A 16,005-nucleotide genomic window follows, 5' to 3' on the forward strand; every position below is an offset into this window, starting at 1 on the left:
CTAGTAGTGCTGTTGGTGTGATCCCCGGTGTGAACTTTCTGTTACCCATCCACTCATCAAGGTTCCTCTTGAAGACTGATAGTGAGGGGGCTCTGTCTTATGTAGATCGGGACACTGTTCCATAGTAAGGGAAGTCTCTGCGAAGGGAATCTATCCCTCCAGCATGTTCTATTCATTGTTGTGTTGAGGTTTATATCCCTAGAGCGTGTAGCTCGAGTAGATTTGGCTTTGCTAAGATGGAACATGTTCAACAATTCTGGGTTGGACATGGCTCTGTACGTTAGACAGAGATCGCCTCTGAGAAAGCTGTATGCAACAGAGAACAGTCTTAGCTTTTTCAATCGTGCTGCATAGGGCAACTGTTTGAGGCCAGTAATCCTCTTGGTTAGGTACCTTTGTGGTCTCTCCAGCTGCTGGAGATGTCTAGCCAGGTACATTCCAATTGGTGCATTGTACTCAATAATGGGTCTGATTAGGGAAGAGTAGAGGGGCACCATTATATCCTTAGATCTTGATGCGAACACTTTGGTGATCAGATGAGTCACATAGAAGGATTTTCTAACCACTTTGGCAACATGGTTATGAAAGGAAAGCTGACTATCAAATTGGGTCCCCTGATCCCTTATTTCTTCTTCAGATTTCAGGGATTACCTCCTATGTTGCAGTTTGTGGGTACTCTGTTTTTTCCAAAGGGGATTACTATGCATTTTTTTGCATTTAGCTTGAGACCATGGCTTTGACACCATGCATCAGTCTCATTTAGGCCCTTCTGGAGGATCTCCATGTTGGCCAGAGACTCTATTATAGCACCCAGTTTGCAGTCGTCCACAAACTTAGTCAGCCACAGCCCTTCCGTGCTTGCCTGTACTTTTGAGAAGTATATGCCAAACAGGAGGGGCCCAAGGACAGAGCCCTGAGGCACACCACTCATTACTGGTCTGGATTTGGACATAGATCCCGCTGCTCTTACTTTATGGGATCTGTCTGAGAGCCAGTTTGCGATCCATCTTGTGACATAAGGGTTTATGCCCAGGCTGGTGAGCTTATCAATAATACCTGAATCGGGAATGGAGTCAAATGCTTTAGCAAGGTCAAGGCTAGCCGTGTGTACCTCCTTTCCCTTATCTATAGCCTGAGTAACTGTCTCAAAGAAATCCACTAGGTTCAGGAGGCATGATCTGCCCTTGACGAAGCCGAACTGTGTGAGGTCCAGCGACTGGAGGTTCCCAATCTCTCCATTTATGAGTTCCATAATGATTCTCTCCATAGCCTTACAGATCAGACTGGTCAGGCTTATTGGTCAGTATTTCCCAGTGTCAGTTGTGGCCCCACCCTTGTGTAGCGGGGCCACCATTGCCATGCGCCATTCTGTGGGCACATATCATGTGGAGAGGCTGAGACTGAACAGGGTATTAAGATGCGGGGTTAATTCCTTTTGAAGCTCACGTATGACACAGCCTGGCACACCATCTGGTCCCATGGAGGCAGTGTTTTTAGCTTTAGATAGAGCCTTGTTAACCAACATATCAGTAATAATTGGACTTACACAATCCCCTAGAATGGTAATAGGCCCTGTAGGTGGTGAGGGGGGGAGAAATTTGCACTGAACCTGTCAGCCAAGATGTTGGCAATGTCAGAAGGGTCAGTGTATTTTGTTCTATTTTGTGCTAGCTCAGAACAGACCTGAGCAATTGACATTTAGGTTTTTGACATAGCCATAGAAGGCCTTATGGTTATCCTTGGCAACTTTCTTTTCAAAATTAGTTTTAGTTGACTTGATGAGTGCCCTCAATTTCTTACTAATGCTGATCAGGGATGATTTTTCTACTTGAGATTTGGCCTTTTTTTGTATAAGTCTCTTCCTTTTATTGTAAAGTTTGCTTATGGCCGGGGTCCACCAGACTGGTTTCTTCTTGCTTGAGGAAGGAGTCTTGGTTTTATTTGGGATAGCATGGTCCATGCAATCCTGAAGATGCATATAGAGTGCTTTGGTGTAGGATTCCACATCCTGGCTATCATTATCCTTCTGCAAGGGAATAGTGGAGCTTTCCACTTCGGATGCAAGTAGTTTGAAGTTTGCTTTGGAAAGGTTTTTGGCTATGGTTTCTTTGATTGGGGGAGGTGGAGGAGTGAGGATGTCCAGGGTTATCAGTTTGTGGTCGGATCTGACCAAGGAGGGGGTGATAACGGGTGTGGTACAATGGGCACCCATATTTGTGATGATTAAATCCAATATGTTGTCCCCTCTAGTGGGGGAACATACTAGTTGTTCAAGGGCATTTGAAATTATAAATTCTATGAATCGCTGAGCATAGGAGTTGGAACATTGGTAGTTTGCCTAAAGTCTATACCAGGGTAGTTGAAATCACCCAAGATTATGGTGTTGGGTAGGACCTTTATATTTTCCAATGTCTCAAGGAATGCAGTGAGCATCTTGGGACATGGTGGGCAATCTATAACCGGCTACGACTTGAAATGTGGTTTTGCCTGCTGATAGTTGCGCATGAATGATCTCTGGGGCATCATGCTGCGCTACTAACCTGGAGATATGGGTATCCTTGATGAATATGGATACACCTCCGTCCTTTGTACTGCGATCCGGTAACTGAGGCCGGAATGTATGATATTAATTGTAACCTGGCAGTGCTGGGGTGCTCTCTTGAGCCTTGAACCAGGTTTCCGTCACTGCACAAACATTGATTTTCTCCATGCTGAGGAGAGCCTTGAGTGTGTGCATTTTGAGGTTGAGACTTCTGGCGTTGAGTAGCATTACCCTTAGTTTTTGGTTACCTGTGCTGGTTACGGTGGTTGGTTTGTCCTTTGAGCCTTGCCTAAAAAAGGCACTATGGGGACGGCAAGAGCCTTGGCCAGTATTCGAAAACCTAGGGGTGACAGGTGCAACCCATCTCTGGCAAAACAGCGAAGCTTGTCTGTCATGTCATCCCAGGCAGACAGACACTGGATCCCCTTAGAATGACACCAGAAGCTTAGCCAGTTGTTGAAATTGATTGTTTTGTCTTTGTATTGTGGTATCATTCTAGGTGAAGGTAGTATGCTACTCAAGGACAGGGTCATACCAGCTTGGGCTACATGATCAGAGAGCCCCTCAATGTCTCTTTTCATGTAGTCCAGGGAGGTACGTCTTAGATCATTCACACCATGTACAATGACAGCGTCATACTTGTACTTGTTCTGGAGTGTCCTAAGTGCATGTGTTATGTGACGGATCCAAGCACCCGAGAGACAGCTGACAGTAACCTTCTCCTTGTTCAGCCTGGTGAGTGGAACATCCATGTGCCTTACTATAGTCTCCTATTACTAGCATGTTAGGTATGGTGTTTTGCCTTAAGGGCTGTTGTGAGGCACACTGCTGAGGTGAATTGTGTGTTTTCTGGCTTGTGTTTTGGGGTGCAGGTTGCTTGCTTGTCTGCTTTGGAGGACACTGTTTCTTTTTCAGATTGGTACCTAGTGCCTCCGAATATGTTTTTTTGTATTTATGCGTATGTTTTGCCGGTGCTTGTTTTGTAGATTCATGTGTGACAGGTGGTGTGATGCAAGTGTGTCCCTTATCCTCTTGACTGTCTGTTACAGTCATGGGTTGAGAGCGCTTAGCCTCCAGTCTGGCTGTGTATTTGCATCTCTCACAAGTGATTGTGTCTAGAGGTAAGAGGAGAGGGTTGTCTGTATACATGAGGCAGTTGTGACATTGCCTCAGGATGCCCAATTCCACCAGATGAACTGGAGAGTACACCTGAAGCTGACCTCTGGACATGCTTTGAAGACTAAATTGAACTTAAGTCCTGCGGGTGATCGAGGGTCTTATGCTATATTATAATAGTGCTGTCTACGCAATTTGGAGAGTATTTCCAGAAAATGAAAAATGTTATGAGGAACAGACCAAAATATGAGCATTCTGCAAAAATTGTGCAACAATGTGTAACCACACTTTTAGCACAAGAAATTTGGACAAAGCCAAAAATAATGGTGGGACAAAGGCTCAAAATTAGATACAAATTGTAAATATTGCTCTTGTACACTTGAAAAGTTGCTAGAATAATAGGACTGTTAGCAAGCATTTTTCTGAAGGATATGAAGTTTGAAATTCAAATGTTTGTCATTATTTCGTGACTTTACTCCTTAAAGATTTGCCAGAAAAACACAAATCGTGTGGGGCAAAAGTCTGGGCAGTTGAGTGGTATGTGTGTAACTGACTTATGCCGTATTGTAGCACTTATGTTTTCTTTGTGAATCTCATGCCTTGTTGTTTTTTGCCTTGCTCTGTAAAGCTATTTGAGACTTGAAGGTTTGCATTCTGAAACTGTCAACAATTAAGAATGATTCAGTTAGGACATGTCCATCTCCTCTCTTATTGCAGTGTGTGTCTGATTTGGTAGAAGGCAGTTGTCTCACTTCTAGTATACCATGGAAATTTGTAATCTGATGTGGTGCTTGGGATCCACCCTCTGATACAGTTTAACTCAATCGTTAGGATTCTTTTCTCCCTACAGTATGGCTCCAGTGTTGTGTAGGTACCAGAAACCTGCTTCTACTTTTTAAAACTTTTATTTCCTTACATTAGAGTCAAAGGAAGGGAAAGCCCACCTACTTTTTTTTAAACTCAACTTCTCACATACTTTGCAGAGAAATTCATCTCCAACTGCATGGCATATCATAGACGCAATTAAATCTGTAGTTTACCTTGTCAGGTACTGCTGTCAATCTTAGATGAGCAATTAATCCTGCTAGCGTCAGGAACACAGCAGCAGCTGATATAAAAAAGACAGAAAGCTGTGGAACTGTTTCCACTGTTTGTATTGCAGAAGGGAGGAGAACTTAACACTCTTACCTTTCATAGCAAAACAAAGCAATTAGATCAGTCACGGGTTTAAAGGCAATTGTCACCTCTTCTGACAAATTTACATAAGCAGCAACACAGTATTGAAATTCTAAACTTTAAATGTTATTTATAATAGTTTGTGTTAAGATAACATAAATGTAGTGTCAAAGATTTGTGTGATATTTAGAGAACAGTCAGTAAATATTTTTTCTTGTAAAGTATCAATGCATTTACCATTTTCAAGCCCCCCCCCCCCCCCCCCCAGGCCAGAACTGCAGAAAGAGAGTCAGGTGGCAACCCTATCAGCTAGGTACACTGATACTGTCCATAAAAAAAGGTCTTTTATGCTTTGTGTGACATCTTTCCAGAGGGGGATGCATATCTGGTACATGCAGATCTACTGTAAGGATTGACACTGACTTTGAGTCAGTCCTTACATTTTCAGAGTGCAACCATAATACACAGCTGAATTTACTTTAATTACTATGTGCTCTTGTATTAAGAACACTAAGAAAAGGAAATCAGAAGTACTTAACTGTTTAAATGCACGCACACGCACACACACACACACACACACACACACACACATTTGTACACATGTATTTTATATACATACACATATACAGAAACACATACATGCACACACACACACACACACACACACACACACATATATATATATGTATATATATATATGTGTGTGTGTGTGTGTGTGTGTGCAATATGTGTGCATACAATGAATTATTTATAATAAACAACATAAGCATATTAATGTAAACATTTTAGTAAATGTTGCTCAATGATTTACTTGGTCACTGTTACACATTGGCTATGTGTTTGCACATGCAATCTTGGTCAATGTCTTTATGTCAGTATTTTTTTCTTTGTATTGTTAAGTGCAGTTAATAATTGTTATTATCTTTGCCAGTGTAGCCTAAGTTGTGGCTGAAAAGGGTCCTGGGACCAGTTCACTTTTCTGGTTACCAAAGTAAAAATATATATAAAATAGAAAAAAGGAGGGTGAACATGACAGAAATAATTGAGGAACTAGTAAAGCACATTTTAAGTCTGCATCATTCATGAGAGAGAAAAATCCTGCCACTGAAGGCATTGGGAAGTAGCAGACAGGCTAAGTTTATAGTCCTACTACTTGTCACTTGTAAATGTACAGCAAAGATCATTTACTGCAGTGAGAGTTTTCACACCTCAGAATGAGAGTAAGTGGGAGGGTTTGCCAAAATTTTTAGAACTACAAAAGACTCGTCTTACAAAAACCTATTTTTATCTGCTTTCTTTTGCTGCAAGTGAGGACATGCAGACTCCGCACAGAAGGCACTCCAGCCGAGAATCGAACCTGAGAACCTCTTGCTGTGAGGCAGCAGCGGTCTCCACATAGAAGGCGCTCCAGCCAAGAATCGAACCTGAGAACCTCTTGCTATGAGCTGACAGCAAGGTCACCTCACAGCAGCAGGTTCTCCGGTTTGATTCTCAGCTAGAGCGCCTTCTGTGGAGTCTGTATGTCCTCCCCGTGGCTGAGTGAACTTTAAAGACATGCAGGTAGGTGTGTGTGTGTGTGAGTGGATGTGCCTTCTTTGAAGACTGGGTGCCGGGTTGGCAGCTCGACACTGTAAAAATTCACTGTCAATCATTAGCGGAGTGGAGTTCCACTGTGGCAACCCCTAATTGGGAAAAGTGGAAAGATTTTTGCTGCAAGTAGCAAACAGCTATTTATTGCATAGAACAAGCTCTGGTAGACACATAAATGAGGCTCAGTCAAACAGAGAAGCAGCTCTGTTAAAGAAGGTATGCTTAGATGACAGTGCTTCACAGTCCTGCCGTTATATTTTAATGGCATGAGAAAACAGCACCACTTCCTTATGTCTGCCATGAGTCATATAAAGAGGACTTGAAATGTATTCTGGGAAGAAGGAATGAAAGCAAGAAAATAAGATCACACTACCAAGGCAGGCCCCATCATCTGCCATTTTGAGAGAAACACATTCAAATCATAAACAAAGCACTTGGGGTGATTTTGAGGCATTAAAATAGCACTAAAACAAAGATACAATGAAAAAAAAATATGTTTTTTAAGTTCTAAGGTGGAGATTTCCATTAAAGCTGTGATCTCTAGCATGGTGATGAAATACTCATAGGTGCTTCAGTTCAGCTTTGACCTGCAGTAAATTAGGTTGCTTCTGATGTGTTTGTGTTCTTTCCTTCTGAGAAATAGTTTCAATACACACACTATGATGCCTATATATAAGTTGCTAATTATTACAGGTCACTTAGATGATTAGCTGCTATAAGATATTTGGATGATTAGCTGTTATGAGATATTTTACAATGACATGGTTCTTAGTTATAACTCTTAAGACTTACTGTGATATTGTTTAACTGCATAGCATTTTGTAGTTTTATTATTTCCTGTTACTTTTGCATTTGGTTGGCACATTTTGTTGATCAGTACAGACTCTGCTTTTTAGATTTTCTGTTAATAACATATTATAACATTGTAGCAAACTCCTTTTGGACCAAACAGATACTGGGTCCAGTTGTTCAGTAAACAATAAGAGAAGTGTGCATCTTAAACTAAGATACAACACACATGCCTCTATCGTTTGCAACAGTTCAAGTTCAAAAATCTCCTGGGATTTAGGAAAGCATTATTATAATATGAAATGTTAGTCTTCTTTATGTCTCCTCCCTGTCTGTGTACCTCATTGTTAACCACAAGAAAGTCACAAGGCAGCTTACTTAACAGTGCAAGGCAGATTACAGGCTTGGAGTAATCTAGCCCCAGAGAAAGCACGCATCTATGTTATTGAAAGGCCTATGGGAATGTAACATCAATCACTGCCCTACTACTAGTACAGACCACAAAGCAACTTCTTTGTCACATTTGAATTTGGAAAACGGTTTTGACAAGCATGTCCTTGTTTTTTTATGGACTGCAAATACCCCTTTTTTAAAAATGTTCACAAGTTTAGACTCAAGTCCCAAGAACAAGGTTCACATAACATCTTTGCTGAATGCTTCCAAAATGGTGGTGGATTTGTGGGAAACACAACTCTGATGAACCTCAAGTCATATACGAGTTAATTTTGGTACAAGCACCCTGCTGTGATTGTCAGCAATATTGCAAGTTTCTACATCAAGAAAATGTTGAATTAAGCTTCCCACACCCTAGGTATTTCTGTCATAGACACAGGGCTGTTTCACTAAGAGGGTGAGGATTTGTGTAGTGTGTGCTTGATTTCTAACTTAATACCCAACTTCTGTCTGACTGAGCTGATAGCCTAGTATTTGCCTATGAATCTATCAATCTGCACCCTATAACAACTCTAGCCAATGACTAGAGATAAAAATCAAACCCTGCACCTTGCATCTTTAAGGTTATCACCTAAACTATTGCACCAATCTCTCAACGTTCTCTCCCTTGACTTGAATGAGGCTTGAGTCTTGAAAATATGTTATGCCAGCCAAACCTGCATTTACTTACCTAATTTCTGCAGTACCTTAAATGTAGGAGATGCATATGATTGATGACTGAGATGTGTTCCTTTACTTTGAGGTGAGAGCATTTCCTAACAACATAGGCCATGCTGTGCTCTTACATTTAGATTTTTGTAGTTTTACCTCTTTCTTGCTTCCTAGGGGTAGAAGTTGTTGATGGGTAGTCTGTGGCCACATATCAGGTCAGGCCACTTCAAGATTTACCTAGTAGTCTGTATAAAGTGATATTTGGTGGCTATGTCTTCTTCCAAAATATGATAATACATTTTCTAACAGTTGTAAACTGTATCCAAAGCAGAGAGAACTAAATAAAGATGACTTCATTCTCTGTAGTCGGTCCGTGAATCTTCACTCAAGGTGACAAAGACTAGAGCCCCATAGAATCTCACAAGCAGCCTGAATACCACCCCCCCAAAAAAATACATTTGTTGACAGCCTCAAAAGATGTGGTCCATTACACCTACTGACATGTGTACTAACTGCATGGTCATACAACAACAGGAAAAAGGGAAAGACCACACAATGACACCAGCTACACAAACTGCACTCTCACAGTGTAAATCATGTACCAAAAGATCCAACTGTGGAAAAGTAACTTTGGGGAAATGAAACTCAGAAGATAGCAGCTAATCAGTTAGACCCTTGGAAAATAACATCTTGATGTTTGTTGTTTTGCTATTTTTTTGTTTGTTTACCATTACATTTATATGCTCTAGAATGGAATACATTTGTTTGTTCATTCGTTTGTGCCCTGCCCTGTTACTGCATATTGCCAATATGAGGTTACTTACTTTTGTCTTGTTACCAACAAGAAAACACATTTTTGCTGAACAGAGGTGGCATTCAGTATTTTCTAAGTGATGACACAGATGTTCTTCGTGTTTCACTGTTGCAGTCATTTTCATTTGGGTAATCTGCTGGCAGATTGCCCTCAGTCGGCCTGAGTAACAAAGTCTTGGGTCCTGCATTGGTTGCTGCCCCTTCTTCCATGACGTCAGGTCGTCAGGGGTATAAAACATGCAGCAGATGCCATTGCATTAGTCTTTCTTGCCGCGCAGTGCCCGAAGCAGAAGCAGAAGCAGTTCGCAAGTGCCAGTCAGCCGACTCCTGAAACTTTCATTTTCGAGTTTCAGAACCAAAGTCTTCAACTTAAAGCTAAGTACCCCGTTGGGGAAACTTTTTCTTGCTCCTTACCGATGTCAGTACAAGTTAATAATTGCATTACTTGTGGGAAGCAAATACCTCATAAGGATTTCCATTTGTACTGTATTCCTTGCCTAGGCCCTGACCACGACGTACCTTGCTGTCAGTTTTGTGGTTTATTTAATCAACGCACTATTAAACGTCGGTACATTTTTGCTTCTAAATATTTTGGCTCATGCTTCAATTATCCAGAAATGTCGTCGGTTAGCTATCCGACTACTGGGATACCTAAAAAACACAAAGAAAAAGACAGAGTCAGACTGCTGAGGTCCAAAACTGCCGATGATGCTTCTCCTGAAGCCAGTCGCCAGTTCGCCGGTACTCAGTAAGGCGCTTTCGCAGCCCCTGATACCTGCTAATTCTGATTCGTGGGCCTCTACTGAGAACCATTCGGAGTCCGGTATGCGGTGAGATGCTTCAATTATAGAACCCGTGGATGTTTCTACCTTGGATGGGTCCGGAGCCACTGTGCAGGCACTGACTTCTGAGGGTGTTTCAGGCCTACAGATTTGTATATTAGACCGACACAATCTTCAAAACTAAGGCCAAAATCTCTACCTATGTCTAAAAAACTGACACCTATGCCACATGTGCAGGCCCCTATGCCTAAGAAACAAATGATCAAAATGGCTGAATATTTAATTACTCTGATCAGGGGTAGTCAACCCCCCCCCCCTTCTAAGAGGCCTACGCAAGATATTGACTATGAGTCATCTGAACAGGATTCTATTTCTTCTGATTCTTCTAATGAACAGGAATTGTCTATACCTACTTATGAGGACTCTGATGCAGAAGATTCCATTCCTTCTGCTCCTCCCTCTGAGGATTTTTCTTTTGGGGAAACTTTGCATACCTTAAGGGAACATTTCCACTGGGAAAGTCAGGCTTTTTCTGAATCTAAAAAGAGACTTAGGGATTTTCTTCTTCTTCCTCACCATAGGCCTTTGGCTATGCCTCCTGTTCTAGACATTGTTGATGATGTTTTTTCAGAATCTAGTATGGCTCCTGATTCTCTGCCTCTGGCTCCTTGGAAGCCAGGCAGATACTACAGGGTTCCTGATTCCCACAAATTCCTTTTTAAAAATCCTGTTGCAGATCCTGAAACCATTTCTCAGGGTCCCAAGGGCATTAAGGCTTCTACTGCTAAAAATCCTACCCCTTCTGATAGAGATTCCAGGGCGCTAGATAGATGGGATAAGAAGGTTTACACTTCTGCAACCTTGGCAATCAGGGCTTTAAACTGTCAATTTCATATGCTTAAATATCAACAGCATATCAGGGGACTACTTAAACAGAAAATTATGTTAATTTCTGACTGTGTGGAAAATAAAGATTTACAGGATCTATTGCATTCAGCTGAACAAGATGGAAAACATACTTTGCAATGTGGTTTTGATTCTTTGGAGGACTCTTGCAGGGCTGCTGTAACTGGGTCTGTGCTAAGAAGGCATGCTTGGCTCAAAGAGCAAACTCTGCCTGATCATGTTAAAGTGAAATTGTTGGAGGCTCCTTTACAACAGGACCATCTCTTTGGTAATAAGGCTGAAGAAGTTCTAAAAAAAGATGGAAGATAAAGCTAAATCTATGCAAACTGTGAAAGATTTCTTACAGGTGCAACCTCCAAGATTTAGTAGGCACTGGCCCACTAAGAACTGGTCCTTTCCAGTTCCTTCAAGAGCCACTCAAGTCAAACCCAGACATTCCAAAGGCACCAGGTTTCAGTCCCAAGGGACTTTCAGAACAAAACAATGGGGCGCCTCCTCTTCCAAATCTGGAAACAAAAGGACACCTCCCTATGGTAAGCAGTCTCAATGACTTCCCTTTACACTTACCAAGCACTTACCTTTTAGCCGCCCCTTTGGGGGGAAACTGGCTCTTCATGCAAGAAACTGGCAACTTATAACCCAGGACAAATGGGTTTTAAATATAGTATCCCAGGGATACAGATTTCATTTCCATATGTTGCCAATTCCAAACAAATGGCCAGACCTGCCCCCAAATCAGTGGGCAGAGGTCCAGAAACAAGTACTTTCCCTCATGAGCATGGGGGCTATTCAACCAGTACCAGAAGAAGAAATGGGCAAGGTTTCTATTCAAGACTTTTCCTGGTACCCAGAAAAGACAAATCATGTTGTCCAATTCTGGACTTATCCACTCTAAACACATTTCTGGACATTCTAAAATTCAAGATGTTGACTCTTCACCAGTTACTTCATATGCTAGGCAAAGATGCCTGATTGGCTACTCTAGATTTAAGAGGCTTACCTGCATATCCCAATCAGGGAATCTTGCAGATCATACCTCCACTTCAAAGCAGGCTACTTGCATTACCAGTTCTCTGCACTACCCTTTGGCTTACCAACTGCACCCAGGGTCTTTACAAAGTGCCTGGCTCCAGTAATTGCATTTTGCAGGCAAAGAAATATTCAAATATATCTATACCCAGACGATTGTCTAATTCAGGCAGAAAACAAGGACATTCTTCTAAAACATCTGGCATTTGTAAAAAGGGTTCTAACTTGTCTGGGGTACACCATAAACGAAAAGAAATCACAACTGGTACCCTCTCAAAAAATTACATTCCTGGGTGCAAGCTTAAATACAACTGCCCAGATGGCTTTCCTTATGCCAGAAAAGCAAATTCATTTGGTGACTTACTTCAAACAGGTGGCCACAAAAACCCTGCTATCTGCAAGACAAATTCTGCAAGCCTTGGGGTTCATGGCCTCCTGCATTCTTCTAATTCCATATGCAAGACTGCATATGAGGAAACAATGATTCCTATCGTACCTTGCCTGCAACTAGAATTCCTATGGTGGGCAGTGGCCTGCCACCAAAACAAGGGGCTGTCATTCACACCACCCCCTGCCACATCCTGGAAACAATGATTCCTATTGTACCTTGCCTGCAACTAGAGTTCCTATGGTGGACAGAGGCCTGCCACCAAAACTAGGGACTGTCATTCACACCACCCCCTGCCACCCAAACCCTAACTACAGATGCATCAGACTATGCCTGGGGGGCTCATCTGGCAGGGAAGTGCATTCAGGGCAAATGGAGCCCAAATCAAATGCACCTTCATATCAATCAAAAAGAAATGCTAGCTGTACAGAATGCACTGACAGCCTTCAAGGACTACCTTTATCCAGGACAATTACTGATAAAGATGGACAAGACCATGGTTATGTGGTACATAAACAAGCATGGGGGTACACACTCCTACCCCCTTTGCAGACTAGCCATGGCATTGTGGAACACGTCCTTGACCTATCAAGTACAACTACAAGCTCAATTCCTGCCAGGAAAGCTGGATTCTCTGGCAGATGAACTAAGCAGAAATCTCATGGACCCTCACGAATGGAAACTGGAACCACAGATTTTCAACATGTTGACACGCAAATTGGGGAGCCCAGACATAGATCTTTTTGACTCACCCCAGCACTATCAGTTGGACAAATTTTGCACAAGAACTCATCACAAACAAGCCTGGAAAGTGGATGCTCTGTCCTTCAGCTGGAAAAACCTATCAGTCTATGCCTTTCCCCCTCTGCCTCTGCTCTCCAAAGTTCTACTAAATGTCAAACAGGACAAACCAAAAATGATTTTGATTGCTCCAGACTGGCCTCGCCAACACTGGTCCCCACTCCTACACATTGTGTCACACCTTCCATTGTGGCACCTGCCTCAGACACCTTACTTATTGTCTCAGCAGAACAACCAAACTCTGCACTCTCAGCTCCAAACTTTGAATCTTGCAGCATGGCTAATAACCTAAATTCACCCTAAGCATCCCTCAGCAAACCTGTGATGGATGTCATTTTAGAAGGGAGAAGACCTAGTACTAGAAAATCTTATGCTGACAAATGGAAAAGATTCTGTGCCTGAAATCAATCTCAAAGCAAAGCACAGCAGTGCCCAACATTTCTCAGATTTTGCAATACTTAACTGAGATGCTTCACAAGGGCCTGTCCTTTTCTTCCATAAAAATCCATGCCTTAGCCGTTTCAGCTCCTTACAACACAGAACCTTCCCCGACCACCCAGGAGAGCTCCAACCCCTGCCTGGGACCTCAATTTTGTATTGGAGAAACTCACTCTCCCTCCTTTTGAGCCAGCTGCTACTGCAGACTTAAAATTTCTCTCCTGGAAAACAACTTTCCTTTTAGCAGTCACTTCAGCTAGAAGGATTTCCGAATTACAGGCTCTTATGGCAGTGCAGCCTTTCATCATTTTTCATGCAGACAGGGTAACTCTCAGGACCAATCCATCCTTCATGCCTAAGGTGGTATCCAGTGTGGCTCTTAATCAGACCATTCATTTGCCAACTTTCTTTCCCAATCCACAGAACAAGGGGGGGCGGATTCTGCATTCATTGGATGTACACAGACAACTTAGTTTTTACTTAAACAGGACTAAATCTCAAAGAAAATCTGCTGGTGGCATTTGCTGCAGGGGCAGAGGGAAAGGCTATTTCAAAGCAAACCATTTCCAAATGGATAAGCCATTGTATTTGTTTCTGCTATAAACACCATGGAAAAACTATCCCCTAGGGGATCAGATCTCATTCCACCTGGGCTGCATCTACTTCAACAGCCTTTCTCAGAGGTGTTCCTACCAGGGACATTCTAGAGGCTGCTACCTGGAGCTCAGTTCATACTTTCACCAAACATTACCATTTGCCTCTTTTCTCTAAATCCAGAGCTGGCTTTGCCACTGCTATCCTGCAAGGCCTTATAGCGGTTCCTAATGCTGTATAATTCCCTCCACCCAACCATAGCTTTGGGAATCTACCCAAATGTAATGACTGCAACAGTGAAACACAAAGAACATAGTACAGCTGTGTACACTTACCATAAATATAGATGTTCGAGGGTATTCACTGTTGCAGTCCTGGTTACCCTCTCTCCAGCCCCCTAATTTTCTCTGGCTATATCTCTACTTTCTTTCACTGTGCTTAAAAGCCCTTTTGGTGTATTTGCTTTTGGTTGGTATATTTTTTGTGTTTTTTAATTTTATTTGCTCTCCATTTGGGGGGCACCTGACATCTGGGGCAAGAAAAACTAATGTAATGGCATTGGCTACATGTTTTATACTCCTGATGACCTGACGTCATGGAAGAAGGGACAGCAACTGACGCAGGACCCAAGCCTTTGTTAATCAGGCTGACTGAGGGCAACCTGCCAGCAGATTACCCAAATGTAATGACTGCAACAGTGAATACAGTCGAACATCTACATTTATGGTAAGTGTACACAACTGTACTTTTTGGGCTGTTTAGGATGGTAAGCAGACAGGCTCCCTACTGAAATATCAAGACTCCCTGAGAGACCGAAAAAATACAGAAAATACAGGCCTCTTTTCCTTTAAACTTCCTAGGGGTCCAAACACCACTGCACCCACTTTTGTGGGGGCGGGCAAGCTCAGCATTCCCCCCAAAGTTATATATACCAACTCTGTGATCACCATACCTTGGAGAAAGTCATTATTTTAAGAAATGGCAATCTCTTACTTAGTCTGTATTTTCTCTCATTTGATCTCCACATTTTGGTATTCAACAATGCAAGTCCTGCTGTTTTAAAGGGGTACCAGGCCAACATCATCCTAAAATATAAATATGCCTTTGTTTTGAAAGGAGTTGAAATATGGTTCTTGCAGGTACTCTGTCATTGAATGTGTTGTTACCTGATCCTCATGTTCCTAGTTCAGGGAAAGCTAGACTGTTTGGGTATCACTTGAGCACTAAAACCAGCTATCTTACATTGAGAAAGCCATCCTGTACCCTTGTGGCAGAAGTGTGTAGCCCAGGACCCATCAGAGTTGGTGAATGTTGGAAAAAGGCTAAGTTTTAGTCTTTCCTATTGGCTCGTTTGTGTTAAAACTGTTTAACTTCACTTGTATTTAAACTTCACATTTGCATGTAGCTGCACACTGTGCAACAGGGCTATAGACGCAAATGCCTAGAAAGACAGTTTTCCCTAGATATCTGCTAGGGTACTCTACCAAACTCCCTGCTGCTCCATGTGCAAACTCACTTGAGCAATGAGAAACATTGTGGCAATTTTTAACCCTGGCCTACTACAGAATAGACCCTTTAGTTAATCCTAGAGCCAAACCTAGTCTAACTAGGCCACTCCTCTCTAGTAATTAAGGTATAATCCTGCCATAATGGACAGTCAGTTTCCCACCAATTCTCCAGCCAGCCTGATTGACATGGGCTCTCTGAGACAATGTAACAACTGCCTCATGTTTAATGACAACCAATTACTCCTAAAACAAAGACAATATGTGAGAGAAATATATACACTATGAATTTTGAGTCAATTTTTTCACGTAACAAGTCAGACATGAAGTTGTCAGCACACAAACTTCACATAACAAGCACACAGCGCATGAACCCACTCGAGTGGAGGCACTCGCTAGAAGCCTACCAAAAGATCAGTGAGCTTCCAACCA

The 16,005-nt window shown here is 42.2% G+C and overlaps 1 protein-coding gene across 1 annotated transcript in view; it reads left to right on the forward strand.

The window, feature by feature from the left end:
* The window catches only part of MEGF10 (multiple EGF like domains 10), a 973,700-nt gene that overhangs the window by 540,920 nt on the left and 416,775 nt on the right, over window positions 1-16,005 (forward strand). The gene's annotated exons all lie outside the window — the stretch shown is intronic.

The sequence above is a fragment of the Protopterus annectens genome, chromosome 2.part0 (assembly GCF_019279795.1).
Source record: "Protopterus annectens isolate FY-2018-M chromosome 2.part0, PAN1.0, whole genome shotgun sequence".
In the NCBI taxonomy this organism is placed as follows: domain Eukaryota; kingdom Metazoa; phylum Chordata; order Ceratodontiformes; family Protopteridae; genus Protopterus; species Protopterus annectens.